A 6,599-nucleotide genomic window follows, 5' to 3' on the forward strand; every position below is an offset into this window, starting at 1 on the left:
AAATGGTCCCCTGCGGTGGTTCAGCACAATCTGGAAAAAGCTCAGAAGATCTATGCCGCAAATTATGACAAACGTCGAAATGTGAAAGGAACAGAGCTGGAGGAAGGAGAGTGGGTTAAGGTTAAACTCCCTACCCTTCAAAGGAAAGGTGACAGCAAATATAGTCGGCCTCTACAAGTCAAGGAGGTGCGAGGTAGAGCAGCCCTCCTCAGCGACGGCAGGGTGTGGTCCCAAGACCGCATGGCCAGAGTGAACAAGATAGTCGTATGGCCCAAGCTGGAGGAGACAGAGACACAGAGGAACTTCCACGAGACCACGCCTCCACCTGAGCAGGGTGATGAGGTATTTCCCGAGGAAATAGGAGAGGACAGTGAGATAGAAAATCCCAGCGCAGGGTGCGCAGTCAGAGATGACACACCGACTGGAGTAATACAGAATGGAGATCGGAGAGATGGTTCGAGATCAGGCGGAGACAGAGAGGTGGAAGAGAACATGCCGGTAAGACACACCCGCAGTGGCAGGGCAGTTACAGTGCCCTCTAGATATAGAGACTTTGAATGAGTGGACATTAACAATAGGTTGTCACACTGGCAGCTCAGCCAGAGAACACTGAGGGATCATGGACATACCTTAGAGTTTATAAAGTTAACTTTGTTCGTTGTTAAAAAGGGTGAGATATGTAGGATGCGCTCTAGTCTATGAGCGTGAACGCGATGACGCGTCACGCATAGACAGGAGCGCGATGCGCGCGCAGGCGCAGTAGGCGCAAATAGGAAGGCGCGAACGGGGAAACGGCAGTTGGCGACCGGAGCAGTCACTGTGTAGACGCTCGGCGCCCTTATGCTCCAATTACTTGTTGTATATGGAAATAAATATAAAGCAACCTTTTACCTACCTGGAGTCAGTGCATTGTGTGGGCAAAGGAACATTACAAGGGGAGTAACATTTTCCAGGCCCAGCTTGCCGCAACAGGTCACTAGTGCAGGAGACAGTAACAATATGCGCGAGTGAGAGGTTGTGTTTTCCCCTCAAACATGCTGTATCTCAGAAAAGTGGCATTATGGCGCTAGTACAGGGATTGTGAGATAAGTGGCTGGCTGGTGATGCAGGTGATTGAAGCAAGCAGCGCAGAAGGGCACAGAATGTTGTTTACTGGCTTTGGGGAAGCCCTGTGATTGGGAATTGCAGGCGGACATGGCTTGCTTCTCTTCACAGATGCCGGACCATGGGTCATTTCCCTCTCATCTTCCCACACAACGCAGACTTGAGCTGGCCAAAAATCAACTGAGTACAACGGAGACAAGAGCCAGCCTTGCAAAGAGAACCACCAGAATAAAGAGCAGGACGAGCTAGGTGAGTGTGAATACACCCCCCTCCCCCCACCCTCCCGTCTCCGCTCACAGAGCCACCAGCGGTATGTGCGTTGACGTGAGTATAACCCTGTTTTTTGTAAATTCTATTTTTTTATAGACGTGTCTGATCTGTTTGACAATAAACCCCTCCCATGTGCGGCTCATGCCTCCTTCTGCTTGTGCAGTGCACTTGCTACTGTGGAGCTTCTCCTGTCAGTGATATAATGGTGTCTTGTTTCCGCCACTCTTCAGATGAGGTTGTGCTGTTGCTGAAGTGTGTGTTTTGGGGGCACTCATGGCCCTGAGAGTGTCACTACTCTGTACTGTCTGATTTTGCCAGGCAGAAAATGACCACTTCACAGTGGTGAGAGTCTGATCATGCTGCCTGTGACTCACCATCTGCTCAGAGACCAGTGTTGGGCTGGGACAGAGAAGAGGCCTGGGCACCAAAATAAAAGTGCCACTTATTATTGAATAAGTTCGTTTCAAAAGTGACCAGACCCATGTTTGTAAATTGGGGCAGTTTCAACTTGAAAAGACACACTGTACAGGTGTTTTGCAAGGAAGGGAAGACTATATGAATTTGAGTTTACTGTGGCCAATGTTTGCTTTAATAATATGCAAATCAACTGTGAAACCTGGCCCAGCAGACCACAAACAGACCTACAAACTGTCAAAAAACCAGTGCACACACAGTTAGTGCAATCACTGAATTGTGTCCTAGTTGGCGTAGTGGTGAATAGTGAATTTGTATGATAGTGCTACGAGGTCCCAGCATGCGTCTGAAAATACTGTAAATATGCATATTGCATTATAATTGCATTACACACAGTATAACATGAGCTGCAGCAAAATGTGCAAAGATGTAGGGGCATATTTATGAAAAACCATGCAGTGCAGCTAGTCACCTTGCTGCGCTGCGTGATAGGGAGAGGGCAAGAATGTGCAATATTAACATAATAAAGTGCATTATTGTCCTCTCTCTGCAGTGCACACAATGTGCTGCTTAGCACAAATGCATGTAAAAGGAATGTGGCCTACGGAATGATTATCTGTCCATCTCATTTTCTCTGAAATGGATACCATAAATTATCCATTCCATGAAAAATGGTTTTTCATCGGATTTAATCCAAAACTTTCTGTATAAAGGGACTCTCCAATTTCAATCCGTCATTTCAACAAATTCAATCTATATCCATATAGTTTAAGAATTTATTTTTATTAAACCATATTTTTCTTAAATTTCTGTTATCTCATATTTCACATTACTATATACATTTTATACATATATACACCATACAAATACATTTACATATATATACACATACACGATATTTCGAACCCTATTTTTAGGTTCTTTTGCCCTATTTATTCTTAACCAAGGATGTTTATCACAAAAACTTTCAACAAAAACATTCCCTATTTCTAGATCACCAAAACAAACTGTAAAAGAGTACCACCAGGTTAGAAGTCTTTTTGTAACCTATCTCGCTCTGACACTCTTAATTAAAGCTTCATTCTATCGACTTAGTCAAACAAATTTTTGTTTGAATTGGTGTCTTCAAACAACAGTGTCGACACGTTTCAGCCTCTTGTAAATCAGGCCTCATCAGGACTTATTGGGCAAATCAAATTTTATACCTAAAAAACAGATATCTCAATTACATGCTATATACAAAAGATAATTTTCAAGCAATATGTTCTACCAATCTATATACATACATTTTCAAAAGTCTAGAGAACCTGATCTTTAAGCTAAATCTCAAGGTGAGTGGTATCAAAAGAATTTTACTTAGTGTGCACCCAATGTGTTTCAAAAGTAACATAAACACCCATCGTGTCTTATATGGTTTAATAAAAAGAAATACTTAAACCATATGGATATAGATTGAATTTGTTGAAATGACGGATTGAAATTGGAGAGTCCCCTTATACATAAAGTTTTAGATTAACCCCTTCTGTTTGGCCGCGATTCCCCCCGTGTGCGGCCGCGGAACGAACAGGGCGGGGCCGTGACGAACCCCAGCCGGCATCCGCACACGAGCACCGTAGAGCGTGACGGCTGGGTTCGTCACCAGCATGGAAGGGGTTAAATCCGATGAAAACCCATTTTTCATAGAATGGATAATTTATGGAATCCATTTCAGAGAAAATTAGATGGACAGATAATCATTCCGTAGGCTATATTCCTTTTTACATGTACTTCTTACCCGGAGGCCTATGGGTTAAACGGATTGCCCCTGTTATATTTTTTTGCTTAGCACAAATGCAGACACCCTTGCACATGGTGTAAAGGTCCCTGTGTTGTAGCCAGGATTAATTTTGTGCAGATGGGGACACTGTAGGAGGCGGCTTAGTATATGGTGCACACTTATGTAAATGTAGCACCCTACACTAATCCAGACAACCCTTATAGTGATTTTAGTGTCTTAGACAACTTTAGAAAGCTCTCTAAGTGGTAGCTGTGGAGAGCAGTCTTCAGGCTTAGTCCAGAAGGAGTGTAAAGCAGCTTGTTTTACCTGTACTTAATCTTATGGTATAGGTTAAGTGAAAAGAACCACACAATGAAGTTATAAAAACATGTATTTATTATAAATAGGCTTTTCTGTTTTCAGTTTCTATTTTGGTCAATTCTGGTGGTGTTTTTTCAGTGTTTTCCAGTGATTCCCATACCTCAAGAAAACAGTGCTTTTCAGTGTTTACTCATTTTCGCGCAATAAAAAACAACTGAAACAGTGTTTTGCTGGTGTTTATGGAACGCTTTGCTTTTATGATTGCTTTTTCAATTTTTTTGACTCTTAAAAGCTGCACAACCACTACACAAAGAAAATAACACTTATGCAAGACCATAAACCCTAAAAACGGCCAAAGGTAAAACCAATTTTCTCCAAAGAAGCTGCTTTTCACAAGCATTCTGCTATAACAATATTAACAAAAAAGGACTATATGTGGGCGCCCAAAACACACTGAATTGTCTCATTGCCCTTTATAAATAACATCACTCGACGCATAGTTAGGTTGGCCCTGCAGTAATTCACCCCTCTTTGTCATGACGTTTCTCTGGATGCGGGCGCTCAACCTGCTGAGGTGCTCAAGAATGCACCTGTTGATCCTGTGATCTGGTATCAATAGTAAAGCTCTGAACGCTGACCCTGCGAGGTATCTCCTCATTCATTTTGATGGAAAGGTGCTACAGCCTAGTCCTCTATAACTGGCCTAAGGCTGTGATCCCCTCGCCTTGTGCTTTCTGTCCACGGGACAAGCACACTCCCCCTGCCCTTGGTCACTGTTTACACAGGATTCGAGTGTGGCTTGTGAGACATCTGTATTTTTTCAGGGGGTTTGAGCAAATGTGTATGCCGGGAATGTACAGTGCAGGGTGATGTCAGATAGCAGTTTTTTAAACTCACCAAGTTGAAGACGCCCAGGTATTGTTTCAATCACCGAGCTAGGACCGTGAATTTATATAGTGTTCACATAATTTACGCAAACAAGAGTGCGCAAGCAAAACGGTTTTATGACTCTAGGTCAGCCTGTCAATGGGAGAAGAGAAATTAATTGCAATGAGGAAAAAAATCTATGTAATTACATACCTGCGGGGAATGTGTTGGGTTTTTTTTTAACCGCATGCGCGCTAGCGGTTTTCCCCGCTGCGCGCTGCGTTTTGCGAATTACCGCGTTACATGACGAGCTCAGCTCGTCATCAGCGCACGGCAGGTTACGCTCATGACGAGCTGAGCTCGTCATCAGCCCCGAAGGGTTAAACATCTTTTTATTGATTTTCAAGTGAACATGTCTACATCAGCATCTTTCATCCATTAGTGATATAGATCGGTTATATTGCTTATTGCATACATTTCCTATCTACACAGACAACTTACAACAGTGGTACAACATTACAGGAAGAACTGTATGCCTAGTACGGTGCATGGACATCCTGTGTCTACAAATGCTCAACGTTTTACCAACTTATTCACATATTCCAACACATGTCTGAGATTTTAGTTGTATCTATGCATGTGAAGCAGTGCTTTTCTCACAACACCCTCGTCCTCAGTGTACCACCCAATTTACACATTCCTCTGACCACAAGACATTACATGTCTAATGCATAGCCTCCCATCGCATCTCTCCCCACAGTGTACTCCATCCTATCCATCCTCTTCTTCTCTCGGGTGGGCTAGCAAATAGCATTGCAATGGGGCCCATACATCCCTAGGCCTAGAGGCCACGGGTAGCAATTCAGCATATGTCGAGAGTCTCTCCTGGCACATTATTAAGTCAGAGATCCATTCCTTGAACTTGGGCGCCCGGCCCCTTCCCCACCGGCATGCCACCCTTCTCTTGGCCATGAGAAGCGCCAACGCCGCAAACCTACGGTGTTCAGCCCGTAGTGGTCTGACATACCCAAGCAGAGCAATCAATGGTGTGGCCTCTACTGGTGTATCTATCATCACACTCAGTGCCTGAAACACTTGATCCCAGTATTCTTTTACCTCGAGGCACCCCCACGCTAGATAAAGAAAATTTGCTCCCGCTGTGCGGCATCTATCACACCTGTCATCATCCCTCAACTTGAACCTGTACATCTTGGTCGGTGTATAATACATTCTGTGTAAGAATTTATAATGGATTATCCGTAGTCTGCTGCTAGCCGACACTTGCTCGGTCTGCAGACAGCACCCTTCACACTGCTCGTCCGTCAGGTCTTGACCTAGTTCCTCGTTCCATTTCTTGCGCGACGGTGGGAGTGATGCTGCCGTTTGTGTGTGTACCGTTATATATATCAGTGAAACCAGTCTTTTAGACGTATCCCTTTCCAATATTAGCTGTAGTGGGGCAAGCATCTGCGGTTCTGCTGGGAACACAGGAGTAACCGATTTGATCCCGATTCTAAGTCTGACACAAAGACATTTAGTGGCGTCTTCTGTGCAGTTTGGAACATGTGGTCAACACTACGGGATTGGCCTTCGTGGTATAGTTCCCCCCAAATGTGTACATGAGTTCGCTGTTGGAAATTCCTAAAAATTACCTCCTGAAGCAATGGCATGGCAGAGTGGTGAGCTAGGGGCAGCAGGGGTGAATATACCATGGGTGTATCAAGCATATGTCGTATACGCTGCCACGCTGCTATCGTGCCCGTGACTGCATTGGGTACCCTGACCCCCCTAGTTACTGTTACATATAGTGCTCCCTCTATTGGTGTGGGATGCGAGAACCAGTGTTCTGCTGCTACTTGTGGCATAT

At 44.3% G+C, this 6,599-nt stretch overlaps 1 protein-coding gene across 1 annotated transcript in view; it reads left to right on the forward strand.

The window, feature by feature from the left end:
* The first annotated feature begins 934 nt into the window (after positions 1-934).
* The window catches only part of CPSF7 (cleavage and polyadenylation specific factor 7), a 162,173-nt gene continuing 156,508 nt past the window's right edge, over positions 935-6,599 (forward strand). Inside the window, exon 1 of the mRNA XM_078680623.1 lies at positions 935-1,353. The gene's annotated coding sequence lies outside the window, so the exon portion shown is untranslated. The remainder of the gene's footprint in view (positions 1,354-6,599) is intronic.

The sequence above is a fragment of the Lissotriton helveticus genome, chromosome 3_1 (genome assembly GCF_964261635.1).
Source record: "Lissotriton helveticus chromosome 3_1, aLisHel1.1, whole genome shotgun sequence".
Taxonomy (NCBI): domain Eukaryota; kingdom Metazoa; phylum Chordata; class Amphibia; order Caudata; family Salamandridae; genus Lissotriton; species Lissotriton helveticus.